Source organism: Papilio polytes, unplaced genomic scaffold (assembly GCF_000836215.1).
Source record: "Papilio polytes unplaced genomic scaffold, Ppol_1.0 DF824180.1, whole genome shotgun sequence".
In the NCBI taxonomy this organism is placed as follows: domain Eukaryota; kingdom Metazoa; phylum Arthropoda; class Insecta; order Lepidoptera; family Papilionidae; genus Papilio; species Papilio polytes.
This window is the reverse complement of record NW_013525024.1, coordinates 3,623,213-3,633,174: the sequence shown is the minus strand read 5'-3', so window position 1 is coordinate 3,633,174 and position 9,962 is coordinate 3,623,213. Positions and strand designations below refer to the sequence as shown.

Genomic DNA, 9,962 nt, shown 5'->3' with positions numbered 1-9,962 from the left:
CACGCTTACATACAACGCTTACAAAAACATCACTATGTACAGTTGCTGAAATGCGCGGTGAACTTTCAAAAAAATAAACATGTCCTAAGACAAAAATCAGTCTTCAATAATAAAGCGTAAAAATACACGACTTCGTGGGATCCTGCCCCAGTCAGTCAGTCTGCCAGGAATCACAGCATAGTTTTTTAAATAATTCTTTCTTTAATTAAAATTTAGGGCACATTTATCACTATTAAACTTAGGGGGTAAGTAAATTGAAAAAAAAAACTTCATATGGCAAAGGGACCATAAACTTCAAGCTGACATCAAAGAAGCAAGGTTGTAAAGCCTTCCTTGTCATTTGTGCATTTGAATTTTAACATTAGCAAATGTAAACAATAAAATAAAGTTTTTATAATTACATGCGAATAAAGCCGCAAGGGAAGAGCTTGTTTAATAATGACCTGTTAGGTAACAGTGAACCCAAACGTTTATCACACCAAAACATTTGTAAACACATATAAAAGTTACGTCCTATTAGCTGTTGCGTCAATTAAGAGTGTATTTTTTAAAGTGCACCACCGACAATGTCCCCGAGTGTACCTTGCTTGCGCGAGGTGTTGATCCAGGCGAGGTGCGTGAAGTGCGAGTCGGTGGAGGCGGCGATCACCTCGCAGTTGATCTTGCGGAAGTCGTCCGCGCGCTCAGAGAACGCTATTATCTCCGTCGGGCACACGAACGTACTGAAATACAAGTAACCTCAATTTAGTGGTATTTAATGCTTGGTTTTTTTTACAAGTAACCTAGTGTTACGTAATGATAAGTGATAAATTGTTAAGTATCTGAAAATAAATCGTTTGAGCTAACTAAAAAAGTGTCTGAATTTTTTTTTATAATACAAGGTGACAAATGAGCAACCGGCCACCTGAATCCACCGAAATGGAAAGCGACTTCTGCCTATAAATATCCACAATTGCAGATGAGTTGTCTACCCTTAATTGACGGAGGAGGAGACGCACATAAACTGGACATTTCCCCTTCCTATGCGTTTCCTCCACCGTCAAATCTACTTTTCCTTCCCATTCATTGCTCTTAAGAAAAGGGTGGAAAGAAAAAGGGACGAAAATTAGGGCTCCGGCACCACACTCATAAGATGAAACGCGGAATTGCTCCCACTTCCACGCCTGTTTTGCGCGTGAATTTAATTAAAGAATTAAATTTAGGCGAGTCCATTCATTATATGTTATTACTTCGGCGATTAGCGCCTCCCACATGTCACTAAACAAATATGAAGTTCTGAATTTAGTCGAGTTCTATACTAAACTTACTCGATTGTTACAGTAGGGCAGTGATGTTTTAGCTGCTAAATCACTCGATGCCCAACTAAGTCTACTAACCTAGATCAGACGGCATAGATTGCTGTATTAATTGTGAAAACAAATATGTTAAGTTCATGTCACTAGAGATAAAAATGTACAAGTCCACCGTGACATTGACCGTAACAAGCACGTGCAGAGCGGGCCTGCGCGACAACCAGTTCTCTAAAAGGAGCGCGGTATATTCACACGCTTCCACTTACAATGGAAAATTATCTATGAATGGACCATTTTATTCACAGACCAGTTTTAAACAATTTCATTCATTTCTTTTAAGTCAAACGTAAAATATCTGAACGAAAACTCAGTCTACAATACATAAAACCTGCTATACTGAGATCAAATAACCAAGTATTTACACTAATATTATAAAGAGGAAAGATTTGTATTTTAATATATATTGAAATAACTTAAAAACTACTGGTTCGACTAAGACCATTGTAAAGCTACGTTATCAGTGAGTAACATAGGCTGTTATTGTTTTTAAATTCCACGCGGGCGAAGTCACGAGCAACAGCTAGTTGTTCATAAGACAGAGTTTAGTTGTATATTGTTCCGATCGATCGATTTTATATACAAATATAATAGTACTTACAAGTCTAGCGGGTAGAAGAACAGCACGACATATTTGCCCTTGTAGTCAGAAAGCGAGATGTCTTTGAACTCTCCGTTGACGACCGCTGTCGTCTTGAACTGGGGCGCGGGCTTGGTCAGCTGCAGCGGCATCTTGTTGAAGCTGAAACACAAAAATGACACTTAATTCCACCCATTATAAGCTACTTTCGTCAATCAACTCTTATTTTACCAAATCGAATACTTTTTAAAATTTAACTAATTACTTTCTGTTACTAAATACTACACAAAAATTACCTTTAAATCATCAAAACACTTGAATACAAATCCTAAGTTAGTAGTTTCATCAATAACTTAGTCGCAATGCAGTCTAGTTAACCAGTGAATGTACAATCGCTTACATAAGTGATTTCTAACATTTCTACAGCATTCTCGACACGACTGTACTTGGACAAGACAAAACCGTGTCAGCCAAAACAGTGACTATTGATTCTAATACTAGACTTGCCTTCGTTTCGGTGAACGTAATATTCAAACTATAAATAAGTCTTGCTTGCTATGTATTTATTTCAAACAAGATCAGTGTCTCCGATCATATATCTTATGAATAAAATCATTTGAAGTTCAAATATTCACATTTTCATATTAAATTCATTAAAAACTGTTAGACGTACCAGTTATATTTTCCCACAAGTAACACAGTATTTGAAAATTATCTGATTACAAACCACAATGCCCTACGTTCTCAAGCCACAAAACACTGGTTGCTTAGTGAAAGACCGTAGTGAGAATGTAACGCAGTCCGTAAAAAAACAGTGACAAAACGTATCTAGAATGTTCCACTGATTAACGAAAAGGTTATATTGTGATAAACTGGACGTTCGATACCCCATAGATAAAGAGTATCGAATGTTTAAATAACCAATGTCCAAGTAATCTGACGTGATTGAGCAACAAAATTGAACATAACCTTGCAATGTCATTAAACATTACCTAACATAACACCTGCAGTCTATCATGAAAATAGTTAGGCTTTATACGCAAGGGCGACTTTTTAACGTTTTCGCAAATACGTTTATTTTAAAATGACTCTTGTTTCGTTCGCATACCACTCAAAATGCAACACTGCGTGATAGACGTGAATTTGTTATATCTGAAAACCTTTTACGGGCGTTAAAAAGCGCTCTGCAAAGTAATGACACAAAAAGTGGAAATTCACAATATCGCGCGAAACTGGATATAATCAAAATTAGTTTTTGGTCGTTACTAAAACCGGTTTCTTTACTTTTTAGTCGTTTCGTTGTTCCTAACTACCATAACTACTCGTTGGAACTATCTACACACGAACCTAATTGTCTGTCCCTTTGTGTGTGTATGAGCAACGTGCACGGCCATAGTAAGGTCAGCGGTGGCGCGCCACAGCTCGACCAGTAAACCATTCCGATGGTATAACTCGGTCGTTAGAGCTCCGCTCGCGAGCATGTTCGATAAAGCCGCTTCTAGGTTACTGACCCTGAGAATAATGCAGTTTACATTATTCCAGTCCAACGATCGTATACTTCGGAACTCACAGTGCATTCCAGTGAATGTTTACATTTTTTTCAATTGTAATCAAGCAGTGATGTCGATCGCTGGAATGAAGTAACGTAAACTGACATTACTATATATACTCTACGAAAGAATGCGATTCCAGTATGTGGCATACGAAATTACATTCCCTCCAATTCTTATTAAGGGTTTAGGCGTGGTCGTAGATAAGTCCTACCATTCGACTACTAACCTATTCCTAAAATACTAGTAACTTTCAAATCAACTAATGTTTTATACAAAAGGGCAGAAATAACGTACGTGTATGTTTTGACATTGTGTTGTTTCCAATACCTTGGTTTTCAATTACCATGTTCGGTCTGTCTTGGTTATTTCTACGTAACAATCTACGCAGAAAGTATTCTTAAGGTAAATTCCGCAACATATATGACTTAAGTCCCAGTTTACTTTATTCCAGTACAGTAACCCTGATGCAATGGAATGGTGGTATCGTCCAGTGAAAGGTACAATCGTTCAAACTAGTGATAATGACTTCGAGAGTGATGTTAAGAATATTTTTGTTAGTGTTGCAAGTTATTGATGAGGTGATATCGAGCATAAAAGTAATTTGAGGAGAAATGGATACATTTAAAGTAAGTGTATCATTAATTTCTTATGTTCAATGTTATAATTGTTCATGGCATTTAAACTTTGCATACAAAAAGCTGCAATTTCCTAAGTCATGGTATTACAGTAGCCTCAGTATGTTCCGTTTGCCAAATATAGCTATTTCAAAAAGTATTCAACAAATCTGAATAGAATTCAGTATAGCACTAAAACACCACATCAAGGAAACACGAATTCTTTATTATACTTCTTATTATCTATGACAATATGATGCATTATAGAAAGCATTGTAACATTCTAGGTCCTATCTCTTAACATTTCAAGCCTCATCCGAGTCGATGTCTACAGAAGATGCCGGTATATTCACTTGGCATATGTTACTTGGTCCTGGTGTGGAATCATCACTGGCTTGTGCGTCGATAGTAGACTCTGGATTATAATATCTATATTTCCAATACTTTTTGGCACTTGTAGATTTCAAATCGTGTAGTCGACGTTTCGTAATCACTCTCTGAATTTCCTCTTGACCCAATATTGCCTGTTTCGTTGACAATTCTCGTAGTTGCTTAGCAACGTGCTTCCCAAACACTTCGAATTCATCTTCAGTTTCCGATTTCGACATATCGTATTGCGTCTCTTCCACATTACTGACTATCTTAGATCGCTGTGAAACTCTTCTTCTTTTCCTCCGAGGTTCAGGGGGAGCGTTGATTTTACATTCCTCGTAAGTAGGCTCCTCAGAATGCTCCACAGAATGTTCTACATGCTCAAATTCAGTATTATCAATATAATATTCCTGGAAATAAAATAAATTTTATTTTTAACAGATGCCAAGCACACAACAAGAACATACAATTTTACTTTGTAGTACGGACAGATGGACAGAATAATTACTCATTACGTAAACGAAGTTAATTACAAAGGCAAATATGATGATTTAAAAATTGACAACTCGTTGAAATAAGCCACTAGTAAATTAATAATGCATATGTATAAATACAAATAATTTATATAAACAATACATACCCTCGCTTTACGCTTCACCATTACATTTTTAATAAATGAGTCAAATTCTGCGAACCATTTCATTTTTGGTTCGTAAACGTTACCACACCCTCCAAATACGGTCGACTTCTCAATTTTATCTAACTCAAGACAGTAGGTGGAACGAATACTTTTTATTTTACTTTTCACATCATCCACTGTCATATTTTCAATTTTCATGCCCTCCAATATATTTTCCAAAGCCGATTGGCGCATAGCTTTGTTTTTATAATCATCTAACGTTATGTCCCATAAACACGAATTTTCTTTATATAAAGCAATAAACTGCATGGTTTGTTCTTCATTTAACTTTCTCATTGTACCAAATGTCCTTTACACAGGTAAATTCCAAAGCGAGCAACACGTGTTTCCTGTACGATTGCGCTGTCAGCACTGGAATGGCACTTGATTGGTCGATTACATAATTCCAGTTACGTTGAGTGGTCGTACTGTATTCAAATCTTGAACGCCAATCCGGTTATAGCACTGGTTTGCTGTATGGATTCCACGCACGTATTATTTTCCAGTTGTAATCTAGCGCTGATTTCGATCGCTGGACTGGAATAATGTAAACTTAGCATTAATCCATTCAATAGTCATAATCAATCACTATATCGATGCAACAAACGTGGAAAAATATTTAATCGGCAGACGTCGAGACATTCCGAGGCCAACATTGGTACCTCTCTATACGTCATAAAAACGATATAATCCATTTATGTAAGATAAAATTAATAATAGCAATTGAGTCATCCAACGATATTTTCAATTTGGAGCTTCTATCAAAACATTACTTCGCTATTAAGAAAATTAGGTTGTCTGAATGAAAGTGGCTAACAAAATTCAAGCCTATAAAAATAATTGCACGTCTCACACTACGATGATCTAAATTCAACAACGCTTCAAACACTAGCCACGATTTTCCGGTTTTCTCCCACAGTTTACCATTTAGAATACAATCTAAATAACGGATTGTGGAAGTATATTTCCCACAGGTCTAATTTTAAAAATAAACATGTTCTGAATTGTTTTATTAATTTATTAAGTAAACAGTTCAAAGGTCACACCATTAATGTGCATAAGGTATTCAAGTAACCAAGGACAAACCATTCCATTCTCAGAATAATAGGTAATTAGTCTGTTTTAATTGGTTTTTACATGCTAAACCGCATAAGGTGGTAATTGTTTAGCAATCATGTTTTACTATGTTGATACAGAATCTATACTATTATAATAAAGCGTAAACACACACTTCTTTGTTGCCTAAGATGTCAGCAATTACACCATATTTTTGAATAATTCTTTCTTTTAATAAAAAGCCCTACACTTACGTCACGCTTTAGGCCATATATTTTCACGTCATTAAACTTAGGGGGAAAATATTTTAGATAAAAATCCTAATGTGGGAAAGAGACCATAAATTGCTGCTAACATCAAGGAAGCAATGTGGCCATGGTTTGTCATCTAGTCATGTCATTTTGACATTTGCAATTGATAATTTGATACATGTAAACTATAAAATAATTTTATTATGATTTTATGCAGATGAAGTCGCTCGGGGACAGTTTAATAAAAACTCTTATATTGCCCAAAACAGTCCGTGATGTACAAAAATTGAACTGTGAACTACAGTTAGAAAAATTTTCATCAAATAAAAAAATGCTTGAGTTTCTTTTTCTATCGGACCGTTATATAGTATTTCTAAAGAATACATCATTGTTGATTTTTATTAGAATAGAGTTTTCAGGTTTAAATCTGTTGAGATCCTATGCAAGATGTAAGTTAGGAAACCTCAATAGCAGATTAGCATTTAAGTAAACTAGCTTTAACCCGCGTCTCTGTCCGCGTGGAATTAAAAAAAAAAAAGTGGGTAGCCTATGTTCTTCCAGACTATCCTCTACATCTATACCAAATTTCATCAAGATCGTTTTAGCCATTTAGGCTACAGACTCTAAAAAACATCCAACCATCTAAACTTCCACATTTATAATATCAGTAAGATTAATACCAGCAATAAGTAAAACATTGTAGAGAAGTAACACATAATTACCGCTCGTATGTCGTAAATAAATTACTGCACTTGATAATGCAAATAGGATCACGATATAAAGCAAATATACTAGAAACATTAGTCATGTATGTAAAATTGTTGAATCCAATCTTTTGAAAAACTATACAACATAAATTCTGTAGAAAAAAATATTTGAAGAGTTAATTGAATAAATGAATTGCCCATAAAACTAAGCTCTAACATTGTCAAATCTTTTGCGCCAAAACCATGAGTGTTATAAGGGGGGAGGGGAGATGATGATGCATGAATTTAATGAAATACCATTAGTATATACTATTTGATATTGCATAAGCATAAATAATCCATTATCTTAGAAGTGCTAATCACCATGTATGAACAATTGTATGAAACATCACTCCACTATGGACACAAACAATAATAATTGTTATATTATACTTTAACAATTATTTCCTTATCATAAACATCAAGGTTACGCTTAGATCTTAACTAGACTGCATTGATTGTAAAGTTTTGTTAAGTATTTCTGCCTTAGATAACAATACTCTTTGTAGTACATGTAGTAAAATGAGTAAATCACCACTAAAATAGTATAGTAACCACTATCCATTGACATCTTTATACGCAGATGTCTATTTCTACATACTAAAACTTCCTTAAACCAAGTTTGCGATAGTAACTTTTCTACACAACTCTACGTTAATTCTAGAATACACAACTGACAAACTACTTAAGTATGAAAGAACCTCATAGAGAAAGGTCTCATCATAGGCAAGAGGTGCTGGGGCTTATCAAGGTCCAAGCTGGTGACCTCATCCCCTCGGCAGTAACACTTGTGCTCCATCGACATTGTTGAGCACTTCAAATTTATTCAGCTGGGAAATTATTTACCAATTAATAATTAATATGGCTTTAAGCAAACATCACAAGAGCTGTAATGTTCTACAATCTCTAAAAAGATTCAAACTTCTTAACTGCTTATAATGTTTTGATAATGAAATCTTGTGATATTGTTTTTAAACATTAATGATGATTATTGTGTCATTATGATTGAACAATCGGAGATGTTTATAATAACTATATCTCTCCAATTACATAACATCAAATAAAAATAAACATACTTTTACATAACTCTGAATGTTATCGAAATTCCAGAATACACCAAATAAAAACATTTGTACTGAATACTTCATAAATGCAATTAAAATTTTAATAGTACTCTAGTTGAAATTACCTTTTTTAAATCTGACCAAGACAGTTTTAATATAATTTAAATGTCCTATTAGATAAGTCATTTCTTGTCATAGCATTTAAGTCAATAATTGCACATAATCTGAGATATCTAGAGGATATTGGATTAAACCTAAGTCTTGTGATAAACCATAATATGGAGATTTATTATTCAATTGAATTAAAATTACTAAGTAAGATACTATCTGTTTTCATTTATCTACTTTATTGTCTGACATTAAACTAACTAAAACTTATATGATAAAAATTTTGGGAGAATACCTAACAGTTTGAACAATACAAGACTAAAACAGGCAAATAAAGAAAACAAAGAATGGTCATACCAATTGCAACATGATGCAATAGACAGCAAGGACAAGTTTTTATAACTGAAGTGATTTATCTTACAAATAGATATAGATTACTAATATCTACCACAAGGTAAAATCGAAATATTCAACCTTCAATTTAATTGTAGAAAGTATTCATTTTCATATTTTTTCTATCATAGTACAGTAAATATTCAACTCCATCACCAATTCCCCATGCATGCGTGATTAAACACACATACCTGTCTACATGTACTTTTTTCGCTAAATTTCCCATCATTGCGTCAGTTTCACTTCGCACTCTTTTCCTATGTAACCCATCTTCCATTTTAACCTACGAACTACATCATCAAATATCACAGAAAATTCCCTAAAGCCATGTAGTACTTTAACTTGACGCCATAACCTTCAAGCTGATTTAAAAAAAAAAAACTTCAGTGAAGGTCAGACTCACGATTTATTCTAAAACGTTAATTTTGATTAAAAACTAGTTTTAACAATAAATCAGACAAATCCTTTATATTTTATTAAAACAAATGATGTTCTTATTGTATTTTATAACGTTATGGACGAACGTTCTATAGACGAAGCTATGAGGAAGGAAATTAGTTACTCTTCCGAGAACACCTTCTTGCGCAATATTTCATTTAATGGAGATATACATTCAAAGAATTTTAGATTGCAAACGTATTTTTCACAAACTGAATTTATTATTTCATCATAATTATAAATTATGTATGTCAGATGTGCTTGGCCAATTTCTAGATGAATCTTTCCGAACAAAAGAACAGCGTGCCCTCACGCAAACAATGTTTCGTAATAATATCGTAGGTTTCATTTAAAATACACAAGACACAAAATGATATTGATTTGATTAAATATTTAAATAAAAAAATTGAATACTTACAATAAATTAAAATGTGAAATGGAAGGTCAACGGAAACAACACTCTCGTAAGCAGTTGGCGTTAGAATGACAGCCGGCCGGTAAAAATCCGAAAAAAATGTTCAATGTTCAAAGAGTAGACCGAGAATCAAATTGACAAGCGTGGTTAGATACTAATTTCAATTGAATAACTGTTTTCTGTTAGATGAGACTGCTTTAACTTCGGCCCGATTTTAAAAACTTATTGATTGTACTAAAATTAATTCTATCTCCCCTTTTATTTACAATCACCACGACTAACGACCATTATGCCCGGTTCATACTTAGCCAGTAGAGTTGGACAGATGCAACAGCAAGCGACAT

At 34.2% G+C, this 9,962-nt stretch overlaps 1 pseudogene; it reads right to left on the bottom strand.

Moving 5' to 3' along the window:
- The window catches only part of LOC106111030, a 12,525-nt pseudogene extending 2,803 nt beyond the window's left edge, over positions 1–9,722 (bottom strand).
- Positions 9,723–9,962: the final 240 nt, after the last annotated feature.